General features: G+C 44.1%; 1 protein-coding gene across 1 annotated transcript in view; it reads right to left on the reverse strand.

Moving 5' to 3' along the window:
- LOC127045637 (uncharacterized) overlaps nucleotides 1-13,513 on the reverse strand; it is a 946,950-nt gene that overhangs the window by 340,403 nt on the left and 593,034 nt on the right. The gene's annotated exons all lie outside the window — the stretch shown is intronic.

Here is a 13,513-nt window from a genome sequence, read left to right on the forward strand (position 1 = left end):
TACAGCTGAGGATCTAGTCCTAAATATTAATTTTCCATGTGATAATTTCATTGTAAGTGGAAAGCAGCTTTGAGGCTGTACATGATTTTGTCTAGGGCACCCCTTTCTACTCCCACTCAGTGGGGTCGATGTCCTTTGTTTCGCCCAGCTACTAATGTTGGGTCAACCCAGTCAGGCGCCCACCTCTTAGTCATTGTAGCAGGCCCTGCCACCTGTTTGCCAGTGGAAAAGGAAAAAAAACCCATAAATGTTCTGAAACGCGGGAGAATAAGCCTCTCCTGCAGGGCCTACTGACCAGCGCAAATGTCACTAGCACCACCTTCCTTCAGGGCTGCTTTCAAGGCAGCTTTGTGCGGGGCCTCCCTGATGGAGTAGCAGCCCCTCCTGGTTTGGGTTACGTCACAAGATGCTGGCTAGCTTCAGCGGATGCTGGAGTTTTCCTAAGGAGGAAGAATATTTATCATGGGGGAAATTTCTCTCACTGTTTCGGGAGCTGCTCTAGCCACTCCCTGCTCCAGACTACCCCCTAAGGCTTCCATTGACTGCACTTTCCACTTTTGAAAGCCCTCCTTGCTATCATGCATGATTGACAGAGGCGGAGTTACTGGAACCTCCTTGGCCCTTTCCCTGTCGACGTGGGGTTTAAGCACCCCACAACAGGGCTCCCCAAAGCAACCAACAAATCCCAATAGTGTTCTCCCCATTCACCATGTTGCCAGTGTGTTTTCTTATATCTTTTTACATTATTGCTCAGGGAGCTGTCTATTGCTGTGGCAAGTAGGCAGGTTTTCTTTATCTAAAGTACTAAGAGAAAAACTGAAATCACATGTTTGTGGGTTCCCTCTCCTCCCTCCAAAAACCGTCAGTCTCTGCATATGGAAAGGGCTGCATTTTCTGCTGTGTTTTGTTATCCTTTTGAAAGTTTCTCCACTAATAGGTTGCACCATCTGTTGGGCAATTTGCCTGAATGCCATCTTGCCTGCAACACTCCTGTATTTAGTCATGTTACACTGTGTGCTAATGGGGTAGATAGACACCTGTCTCCTTTCTCCATGTGTTTGATGGCAAAGTCTGATTTCTTTCCATTTTAATATTTCTCTTCCATTTTTGCTTTCTGTGTGTAGCATATAAAGACAGATCTGAGTCTGAACATCAGATATGAGGCTCTGAAAACTAGGGCTGGCTGAAATTTTTCTACTGAAACTTTATTTTGATGAAAAATGAGATTTTTGATGACAAAAAATTCACAGTAAGTATCCGTTCTTTAATTGAAACTTTTTGATTTTTTCATTGGGAAAAACCCCCCAAAATAAAAAATGTTCAGCAAAACACAAAACAAAAATCTTTTTTTTCCTTCAGCAATTTCAGGTCAAACATTTTCAGTTTTCCAATTTTTGATGAAAAGTTGACATTTTCAGTGGACACCATCCCACTTTCTGACCACTTTCATTGAAAACACAAACAAGCAGTCAAAGTTAGCCCCGTGTAGGCTAATAATCTTCACAGGTTGAATCACACAGATTCTCCATCAGACCATTCCATCATGGTGCTGGAAGGCAGGAAGACACAGCAAAGATGTGGATGTCCCCAAATCTGGAGGATCTCAGAATTCTTGCCTAGTATATCTGCATTACTTCCCAGACTTCCTCCAGAGCTCTGCTGCTATGTTATCCCGTCTGGCAGGTGATCCAATAACCTCTTGGGCAAGAGAGTAGTTTTACATAAGGGAGTGGAAAGCTATGGATGATTATACCAGCAATTTTGGTTGTGGGAGAATGCCATAGAGAACTGTCATACTCTGGTCCCACCCCTTGTGTTGCAGGAAAATACTGTACACAGCTGCAAAATCCCACCCCTGCAGAGTTGGGGTAGAGGGACTTATGAAGAGGCAGAAGAGCCTGTCATTGATTCATTACTGTCTCCTCTGCTGGACAGTTTCTGCAAAGTTTTGGCCCCCTCCACATGCATTAGGAAAGACCATGTAAAAAAAGGACAAGGAAAAAACCTGAATGAAACATGAAATGGTGGGTGAGCAGAGTGAAACGTAAAGACAGCAGGACTGTGAAGTAAAGATCGGGGAAGTGGAGAGAGAGAAATAGACTAATGAAAAAATAAGTGAAGTAGCAATGATAAGAGTATACACACTTAGGCCAGCCTAGATTTTTGTCCCTAATAAATACCACAGACTCCCTGCTAGTTAGACAACCTGGCTTTGCATATATTTTTACATTGATTCTGCCATGGAAAAATAATTGGTTAAAATTACAATGAGAAGACTTGATTACCCCTTGGGTTGCAGACCTCTGTAAGTGGCGAGTCTGCCGACAACCCCTGGCATCTTTGCTTGTCAGAAGAATGAGCAACATTTGTCCAGTGGGGTGGGACTGGCCAGCCACGAGATGCATGGCTTCAACACATTTAATAGACAGTCTCCCTTAGTAAGGCTCCTATGAAAACCCAGCCAGAATGTAATGTTGCCCCCCTCCTTCAAGGGTGAAATTCCTCTCCATTGCAGCTGCACCCCATTGGTGCTTGTGTTGCAAATTGCAGCAATTGGAGTGAATGTGGAAAGTGCAAAACTCAGACAAGTATGAACCCAACATATTGTATGAAGTTAATCTGAGTCCATGGGGATAGGCCATTTCATTGTGAGTTTATGTAGAAATTTTCCTATAGCAGTAGTGTAATGGTAGGAATTCCAGTTAGAGGTTGGGAAAGGTACGGAAGGAGAGTGAGAATGAGAGAAGAAAATGAGCTACCAAAACCCTTTCAATCTTAGGTTTTAAAACATTCTGCTTCTTTTTCTGTCAGTGATAAACTTGCATTCCCAGTGCGAAGTTGGAGCACAGTATGTGTCTCCTTTTAGTCCCTCGGGTGCTTCAGTCAGATAATTCTGCCAATCTCTCTCTCGCTCTCCTGCCTCTAAAATGCTGCTTTAAGCAGCTATGTCAGCAGCGGGTTTTATAAACACGATGCTGGCCCCCACCTTGAGACTCTAGACAGATCAGAAGGAGAACACAAAATTTGCAGCTGACCTCACAGAACACTGCACAGAAATGATTGACAGCTTGTGCTCAGCCTAAATCTCAGGCTTCCAGAGAGTGCAGCAAAAAGCCACTCTTCAGTCAGTCCTTACCAGCATATTAAATGCCTCAGACTCGTTCCAAAGTTACTGAAGTCACTAAACTTGTTACACTGCGGGTTTTTAAAAAAAAAATGATACAGAGTTAAACTAACCGCCCTTTTTTCTTCTCCTCACTAGGAAGCAACTGAAATATGTATTCAAGAGAAGTCACATTTTCTTTCTATACTGATTAAACCTAATGTGAAGCTGCATTTATAATGAACACATCCTCAACAGAATATTGTAATAATAACTGGTAATGAGATAATGCTGTCTAGATTTAATATAATCCCATATTAAACACATTAAGGGTACTCCGGTGAGCTATTTCCTTCTTTGATTTTTCTTGCTGCAGTTCAGCTACATCATTCATTAGGGGTAGGCTGTGCCCAGCATTCTTCTCTTTCAATGCCTGAGATGTATTCTTGTGTATTGGCTTCTGTGAAGATGGGCTGTGCTATTGAACATGGCACTTGGGTTGTGTGTGGGGGCCAGGGCCCACCTGCACAGAGCAGCTTGTAGAATTAGGCCCAGATCCTAAGCTCCCATTGACCTAACTCCCATTGACTTCAATGGGTGCTACCTTTGAGGAACTGGCCGTTAGCATCTGATTTGTATCTACACGTGGAGGATAACTCTCAGCAATAACATCTGACATTTCTACAGGACCTTTCGCCCTAAAGTACTCCAAAGAAACTTAAACAGATACACAGAGATAATTTAATTTGCCTCTGAAATGCGGCCATTTTTGGTGTGCATCAATGCCAAGAAACAATATACACCATAGTCTAGGTCAGACAGTGAATATCCCAATGGAAACTGCCAGGGAAATTGACCTTGGTAGAATATAATTGGCTGTGTTGTAATCTGGCCAGAGATTAATCACCTTCATCTCAGAAAGAGTCATGATTTTTTTTTTATTATCATGACAGGTCAGAATCTCTATTTTACAGTTCATCCAAAGACGAGCTTTTCCAGCAGACAGGGACACTGACACAGAGACGTAATGGGCATTGACTCAGAGTAGAGTGACACCTACTGAATCATCAATGCCAGTTCCTTCAGCACCTGAGTTTTGCTTTACCTTTGCTTGGCGGTCACCCATTCATGCACTAACCTGGCCCAGCCACTACCTACAATGTGATTGCTGAGAAGAATACAGAACAAGGAGCCATGGCTCAGGGCTGTATCTGTGCTTCACAACAATGCTGAGACTAAGATGTTTATCATTCAGGATTTTGCTCAGAAAATGAAGGTTCATTGGGGAGGCTGTAGTGATCCAGACCCTACAAATATCTCTGTTTCCAATTTCTCTGGTGGTTCTCTGTGTAGCTGGTAGACTTGTTTCAGCCACATTCTTTCTATAGCAGGTCAGTCTGCATGGTCAGAAGTGAATCTGGGTATGAAGGCTGACCACTCTGCAGCTAAGAGGAGAATACTCAGTGTTACCTTTTGCATCTCAGAACTCATCTTTCATCCTTGCTCTTTAGGTTTTTCCCATGCTTAATCCAATGGCAGCAAAACTGACAGAAGTACCTTGTGGAATGGTGCCCCCTTCACCGTGTTGTTAGCCAAGAGCTTGTATTGGGCTTAGGATCAGCTCCCATTGTGTGCAGTAGCTGTGATCGTGATGTGGATTTGGCTGCAGAGAACAACGGTCATCCTCAATTTTGGACAACAGTTTATTGATGGCATGGGCCAGTGCTCTGAAACGGTACTGAGAGTTGTCTTTTGAGTGCTTGGCAGCTGGGTCTTGCGCATGATCTAACTGATCGTAAGAATTTGGAAGTTGACTGCTTGACTGAAAGTGATCATGAAATGATACAGTTCATGATTCTAAGCAATGGTAGTAGGGAAAACATCAGAATAAAGATAATGGATTTCAAGAAGGCAGACTTTAGCAAACTCATGGAGTTGGTAGGTAAGATCCCATGGGAATCAGTCTAAGGGAGTTGACAGTTTCTCAGGCTACGTCTACACTACAGGATAAATTCGAATTAGCTTAAACCGATTTTATAAAACAGATATTATAAAGTCGATTGTGTGCGTCCACACTAGGCATATTAATTCGGTGGTGTGCGTCCATGGTCCGAGGCTAGCGTCGATTTCTGGAGTGGTGCACTGTGGGTAGCTACTGTAAAATAATGAGGCCAATAACGTCGATTTGCGTCCACACTAACCCTAATCCGATATAGTAATATCGATTTTAGCGTTACTCCTCTCGTTTTGTAGGAGTACAGAAATTGATTTAAAGAGCCCTTTAAATCGATATAAAGAGCAGTGTAGTGTGGACAGGTGCAGCGTTAAATTGATTTAACGCTGTTAAAATCAGTTTAACAGCGTAGTGTAGACCAGGCCTCAAAGAGGACAAGAGCAACTATCCCACTACGCAGGAAAGATTGGAAATATGGCAAGAGACCACCCAGGCATAATCAGGAGATCTTCAGTGATCTGAAACTCAAAAAAAGAGCCTTACAAAAAGTAGAAACTAGGTCACATTACAAAAGGATCAATATAAACAAACAACACAAGTATGCAGGGACAAAATTAGAAAGGCTAAAGCACAAAACCAGATTAAACTAGCTAAAGACATAAAGGATAACAAGAACACATTCTACAAATACATTAGAAGCAAGAAGACGACCAAAAACACTCAGTGAGGGAGGAAAGACAATAACAGAAAATATGGAAATGGTAGAAGTGCTAAATTACCTTTGTGTTTCAATTTTTACAAAAAAGTGATTAGCTAGTGAACATTTAACATAGCGAACACCAGTGAAAATGAGGTAGGATCTGAGGGTATGGCTACACTTACAGCTGTACAGTGCTGGGAATTAAAGCTGTCTTCGTACAGCTGTGCAGGGAAAGCGCTGCAGTGTGGCTACACTGACAGCTACCAGCGCTGCAGTGTGGCCACATTTGCAGCTTTTGCAGCGGTGCTGGAAGTGGTGCATTGTGGGCAGCTATCCCAGCGTTCAAGTGGCTGCAATGTGCTTTTCAAAAGAGAGGGGTGGGGTGGAGTGTGACAGGGAGCGTGGGGGACACAGAGAGAGTGGATTTTTGGAGCTGACACTGTGTCAGCTCCCTGCCTTGCAAGTTCCGACCTCTTACCCCATCCCTCTCTTATTCACTAAATGCAAATAGCCTTCAGACCAGATAAGCAGCTGCTCCAAAAAGGATCCCCCCTCCCCTCTCCGGGCTGCTTCTCTCCTCAAGCAAACATTAGCTGTGGACATTCATCCCCCTGCCTGCCTCTGCTTGAGCAAACAGTAGCTATGTTTGTTTTTTAAATAAGCAGCTCTGGGAGCCCTGAGTTCACAACAAAACAAAGAGTGTTATCTTTACTTAAAAAGCATTATGGGAAGGTTTCGGAGGTCAGTTACAGCAAGTAAGATTAATCACTGTTTACACTGGCACCCTAGTGCTGCAGGAGCAGCGCTGTTCTCTTTATTCCCCAGGCCGAGGTGGAGTAAAGCCAGTGCTGTAGCCAGGGAGATACAGCGCTGTATGTGCCCTGCCAGTGTGGACGGAGAGTAAGTTACAGCGCTGTAAAGCCACCACCAGCATTGTAACTCTCAAATGTAGCCAAGCCCTGAGGCTAAATTAGGGAAAGAACAATTTAAAAATTATTTAGACAAGTTAGATGTCTTCATGTTGGCAGGGCCTGATGAAATACATCCTAGAATATTCAAGGACGTGACTGAGAAGATGTCTGAGTTATTAGCAATTATCTTCGAAAAATCATGGAAGACGGGAGAGAGTCCAGAGGACTGGAAGAGGGCAAACATAGTGCCAATCTATAAAAATGGGAATAAGGACAACCCAGGGAATTACAGAGCAGTCAGTTTAACTTTACTAACCCAGAAAGATAATGGAGCAAATGATCAAGCAATCAATTTACAAACACCTAGAAGATAATAAGGTGATAAATAACAATCAGCATGGATTTGTCAAGAACAAATTGTGTCAAACCAACCTAATATCCTTCTTTGACAGGATGACAAGCCTTATGGATGATGGCGGAAGAGCAGTAGATGTGATATATCTCGACTTTAGTAAGGCTTTTGATCCTCTCTCATGTCCATCTTATAAGAAAACTAGGGAAATACAGCCTAGATGAAGCTACTATAAGGTGAGTGCATAACTGGGAAAACCATTCCCAGAGTAGTTATCAGTAGTTCACAATAAAGCTGGAAGAGCATATCAAGTGAGGTCCTGAATCTGTTCAATATTTTCATAAATGATTTCGATAATGCCATACAGAGTATACTTATAAAGTTTGCAGATGATATCAAGCTGGGAGTGGTTGCAAGTACTTTGGAGGATAGGATTAAAATTCAAAATAATCTGGACAAACTGGAGAAATGGTCTGAAGTAAACACGATGAAATTCAGTAAGGATAAATGCAAAGTACTCTCCTTAAGGAGGAACAATCAATTGCACACATACAAAATGGGAAACAACTGCCTAGGAATGAGTACTGAGGAAAGGGATGTGGGGGTTATAGTGGACCACAAGCTAAATATGAGTCAACATTATAACTGTTGCAAAAAAAAGCAAACATCATTCTGGGATGTATTAGCAGGAGTGTTGTAGCAAGACACAAGGAGTAATTCTTCCATTCTACTCCATGCTGATAGGTCCTCAACTGAAGTATTATGTCCAGTTCTAGGCACCACAGTTCAGTGGACAAATTGGAGACATTCCAGAGGAGAACAACAAAAATAATTAAAGGTCTAGAAAACTTGACCTATGAGGAAAGACTGAAAATATTGAGTTTGTTTAGTCTAGAGAAGAGAAAACTGAGGGGGAACATAGTAAGAGTTTTCAAGTACATAATAGGTTGTTACAAGGAGGAGGGAGAAAAATTGTTCTTGTTAACCTCTGAGGAATTAGGGATGCTGGGGGTGCCGTCGCATCCCCTGTCTTGAAGTGGTTTCCAATGTATACAGGGTTTAGAGTTTGATTCAATGGCTCTCAGCACCCCCACCATAGAAATTGTTCCAGCACCCCTGTTCTGATGATAGGACAAGAAACAATGGCTTAAATTGCAAAAAAAGCAGCTTAAGTTGGACATTAGGCAAAACTTCTTAACCATCAGGGTAATTAAGCACTGGAACAAATTGCCTAGGAAGGCTGGGGAATCTCCATCTTTGGGGTTTTTAAGAACAGGTTTGAAAAATGCCGGTCAGGAATTGTCTAGTTATTATGTTGTCCTGCCTTGAGTGTAGGGAAATGGACCAGATGACCTACTGAGGTTCCTTCCAGTCATACACTTTATGATTCTATATGTGGAGATGGGAAGGAATTTGCCCCTATGTCAGATTGGCAGGGACTTTGGGTATTTTTGCCTTCCTCTGCAGCATGGGGCCTGGGTCACTTGTTGGGATCATCTGGGTATATCTCACTTAATTCTTTGCCATTACAGGAGACTCGGACATTGGTGCACATTAGTCGCCTCCTGTTCTCTACCTGTGGTACACAATAGTTTAATCTCCTGGGGCGGTAATACTTTCATCTAATTCAGGTTGTTGGGCTTAGTGTAAGGGTGTTGAGGCGGTGTTCAGTGGTCTGTGATATACAGGAGGTCAGATTAGATGATCTGGTGGTTCCATCTTGTCTTAAATTCTATGAATTGCAGGCTTTGGTTGTTGTTGTATTAGAGGTTTATGTAAATTTTTAAATTAAAATAATGTAGTTGTTAAAGACAAGCTCTCTGTGCTCTAAAAAGAACACACCTCTGCCCTTCAGCCTCTCGTCGGAGGCCAAAGTATCATTTGCTTCTCCTCAGAACAGTGAAAAACTCCAATATAATTTAAATAACAGAGTGTATTCCACATAGGAAAAAACAGAGAATACATGGAAATGAAAACAGAGTGCAATGCTTGATGTTGCATGCTAACGTGCCCACAGGTCTAGAGAGACAGGCAAAAAGTGTCTTTTGTGTTAAAGATGGCATTTAAAAGGATCCTTTATCCTGGGTTCAATCCCACTTCCAGCTCAAATACATCTCTCTCTTGCTCTCAAACTGACCCATCACAACAGATTCCCTTAGGTGACTCAGCTGCTTCCCTTTCTTGACTAGTTAGTGAATTGGATAAGTGTTTGTCCTAACATCCCTCAGGAACCATTAAGTCCCATCTTCTTCTTTTATCTCTCTTCTTTGCATAGGCATAGTCTGATTTCTATATTTGGGGGGAGGGGAAGGTCCAGGTGTGCTGGGAGGGTCCCACATCTGGTCACTGCTCCCTGAGGGTTCTGCTGGCCCTGGAGCTGGGTCTTGCCACCCTGATGGCTCTTACCAACTGCATGAGCATTCAAAGGGGGTTTTGTGCTGTGGAGCAGCCACATCCCCAGGCACCATCAGCAGATGGGGGAACACCGCGGCCACCTGCTCCATGGAACCGGAGCAGCAGCCACTCAGCACTTTCTTCCGGCCTCCGACTTGGCCAGGGGGCCTCGAGAGGGAGGTGGGAGGCATTCAGAGCTGCCTCCGGAGCTGCCCCGTTCTGGTTATTGTGCTGCAATTTGGGCCCCTGCCCATACCACCCTGAAAGTCCACTCATGCGTCCTTGACATTTATGTCTGATGTTGCCAGCATAATCTCACAGATGCAGTGAGAATTAATATTCTCAAAGTGACTTGAGGCCATTGAATAAAATATGCTATAGACGCTCAAACCATTGTATAGTGCTGTGGTTAATAAACATTTTGCTGAATATAAGGCGTTCAGCGTTAGTTCCCAGCATGTTTCAGAAGAGTGGAAAGCATCCTCCTGGGGTGTGTGATTCCCCACTCCTGTAGATATACTCATGCTAGCTCTCATTAAGCTAGCATGCTAAAAATGGCAGCTTAGTCAGGGTAGCCTGGGCAGTGGTTAGCAGCGGCATGGGCTAGCTGTGCAGAGAACGCACTGACCAGATTCAGGTGGGTTTGTACTTACTGCTGCCCGTGCTACCCCAGTCACGCTGCTATTTTTAGCACACTAGCTCAATGACAGATAGTGTGAGTACGTCTATGCAAGCTGGGAATCACCCCCCAGCATCCAGCCCACATTTGGGCACTGGATAAATAATGCTGCAGGTGTGCTTTGGTAGGTGTGGAGAGGAGAGCTTTCCAGACGCACAGCCTTTCAACAGAAAAGTCCCTGGCTCCTGTCCTTCTGGGATTAGGAGAGGGGGTGCTTCATCCTCCCGGATCTCACTCCTGAGAGCGAGGGAGACTGGTCCTATGTAACTCAAGGCTTTTAAAAGTAACAATAATATATTGCAATCTAACAGGGCTTGATTCCAGTGCTCACTGAATTCAGTGAAAGCCTTCCACAATGCTTCCAGTGACCATGATCCTTCCACTCAGTGTCCCAGGATGTCGAGCTACCAACTCAATTCACAGGGTGCAGGCATTACTGAGCCTCCTGGACAAAAGGCCTTTCAGCTGCTGGAGCTTTCAGAGGGGTGACCAAAATAAAGCAGACTATTCAAAAGGCATTGTTTTGGCCACTGGAGGGCTCCCATTTTTATTCATTAACATAATAGAGATATATGGAGAGTAGAGAAAAAGAGAGCGAAGAGGTGAGTATAAAGGAAATAGTGTTCATGGGCACAGTGTATCCCCTAGCTCCTGGGGAAGTAGGCTGAGTCTTCCCAAGGGGCACTGCAATTTTATTTCCCTCCTAGGAGCAGGGGAAGATCTGACTCTGAATCACAATTCCTTCCTAAATCTCCTCTTGAAACAGCACAGTAGGGGCTGAGCTCAAAGGCTCAATCTAGCGTGCTATCATACGCGCTGCTAGGGTGCTTTCCTTCTCCCTCTAGAAGACATAACATAATACTCTTTTGCTTCCTGAGGCTCTTCAAGCCATGTACAGACAGCATCACTGTAAGGAGAACTGACTGGAAAATGGAATTGTCTTTCAGTGGCAAATTCCGTCATTGAAAAAATAATTGTTCTGAACTGGAATGAAAAGCCGACATTTCCCATAAAAGGAAAATTCCCCCAAAATTTGATTTGGGACCATCAAAAAGTTTTGTTCTGGTAGTGTCAAAATGTTAACTACCATCTAATCTAATCTATCTAACAGATATTTTAATAGCTGTAAATTGAAACACAATTAATTGAAAAGTTAAAGTTGGAATGAAAATTTGCCATACTGCAGTGGTTCTCAAACTTTTGTACTGGTAACCCCTTTCACATAGCAAGCCTCTGAGTGCAATCCCCCTTAATGAAAAACACTTTAAAATCTATTTAACACCATTATAAGTACCGGAGGCCAAGCAGGGTTTGGGGTGGAGGCTGATGGCTCATGACTCCGCATGTAATATCCTCGAAACTCCCTGGGGGATCCCGCCTGCCAGTTTCAGAACCCCTGCCTTACTGAAACAAAACATTTTGACATTATCGAAACAAGAAAATCAAAATAATGTGTTTAGACTTTTTTCCAGTCTAAAATGGCATTACAATCACCACCACAATCCTTCAAAATATTTGTTCCAATTAAACTGCATTTTCTCACAGGAAATTGTTCTGTAACACTTTTTTGACCAGCTCTAGCTGCAATATTGACAGCTCTGAGTTGAATGACAGCAGCCAACCACAGCTAAGGGTACGTCTACACTACAGGATTATTCTGATTTTACATAAACCGGTTTTGTAAAACAGATTGTATAAAGTCAAATGCACGTGGCCACACAAAGCACAATAATTTGGTGGTATGCGTCCATGTACCGAGGCTAGCATCTATTTCTGGAGCGTTGCACTGTGGGTAGCTATCCCGTAGCTATCCCACAGTTCCTGCAGTCTCCCCCGCCCATTGGAATTCTAGGTTGAGATCCCAATGCATGATGGTGCAAAAACAGTGTCGCAGGTGATTCTGGGTAAATGTCGTCACTCATTCCTTCCTCCATGAAAGCAATGGCAGACAATCATTTCGCGCCCTTTTTCCCTGGATCGCCCTGGCAGACACCATAGCATGGCAACCATGGAGCCCGTTTTACCTTTTGTCACTGTCACCGTATGTGTATTGGATGCTGCTGACAGAGGCGGTACTGCAGTGCTACACAGCAGCATTCATTTGCCTTTGCAAGGTAGCAGAGATAGTTACTATCCCTATTGTACTGTCTGCCGTGCCATTGTAAATTGGCAATGAGATGATGGTTATCAGTCATTCTGTACCGTCTGCTGCTGTCAAGGGTGCTCCTGGCTGGCCTTCACTGAGGTCAGCTGGGGGCGCAAAGACAAAAATGGGAATGACTCGCTGGGTCATTCCCTCCTTTATGTTTTATCTAAAAATAGAGTCAGTCCTGCCTAGAATATGGGGTAAGTGTACTAGAGAACCAGTGTACCAGAGAACCAGAGAGCACAGCCGCTTCATGTCAGATCCTGCAGAAATGATGAGCTGCATGCTATTCTAGGGGGTGCCCCTGCAACAACCCCACCCATTGCTTCCCTCCTCCCCCATCCCTCCTGGGCTACCGTTGCAGTGTCCCCCTATTTGTGTGATGAAGTAATAAAGAATGCAGGATTAAGAAACACTGACTTGTTAGTGAGATAAAATGAGGGGAAGGCAGCCTCCAGCTGCTATGATAGTCCACGCAGGACATTAAACGGTGAGGGGGAGAGGAGCCCAGCCTCCCGCTGCTATGATAGTCCAGGCAGTACAGAATCTTTTCTTTAGACATGAAAGGGCGGGGGGGCTGATGGAGCTCAGCCCCCAGTTGCTATGATGAAGACGGTTACCAGCCATTCTGTACCATCTGCCAGGAATGACCGGGAAGTCATTCCTATTTTTACCCAGGCATCCCTGGCCGACCTCACTGAGGCTAGCCAGGAGCACTCACAGGATGATGAGGATGGCTATCAGTCATTTTGCACTGTACCATCTGCCACTGGGGAAGGGAGGGGAGAGGATGCTGCTGTTCAGTGCCGCAGCACCACGTCTACCAGCAGCATGCAGTAGACATATGGTGACATTGAAAAAAGTCAAGAAACAATTTTTCCCCCTTTTCTTTCACGGGGGGGGGGAGGAGGGGTAAATTGACGAGATAGACCCTGAACCACCCTGGACAATGTGTTTGACCCTACAGGCATTGGGTGCTCAGCCAAGAATGTAAATGCTTTTCGGAGACTGCGGGGACTGTGGGATAGCTGGAGTCCTCAGTACCCTCTCCCTCCCTCCATGAGCGTCCATTTGATTCTTTGGCTTTCCGTTACGCTTGTCACACAGCACTGTGCTGTGGCCTCTGTCTATCATAGCCTGGAGATTTTTTCAAATGCTTTGTCATTTCATCTTCTGTAACGGAGCTCTGATAGAACAGATTTGTCTCCCCACACAGCGATCAGATCCAGTATCTCCTGTATGGTCCATGCTGGAGCTTTTTTTGGATTTGGGAC

The sequence above is a fragment of the Gopherus flavomarginatus genome, chromosome 1 (assembly GCF_025201925.1).
Source record: "Gopherus flavomarginatus isolate rGopFla2 chromosome 1, rGopFla2.mat.asm, whole genome shotgun sequence".
NCBI classification, from domain to species: Eukaryota; Metazoa; Chordata; order Testudines; family Testudinidae; genus Gopherus; species Gopherus flavomarginatus.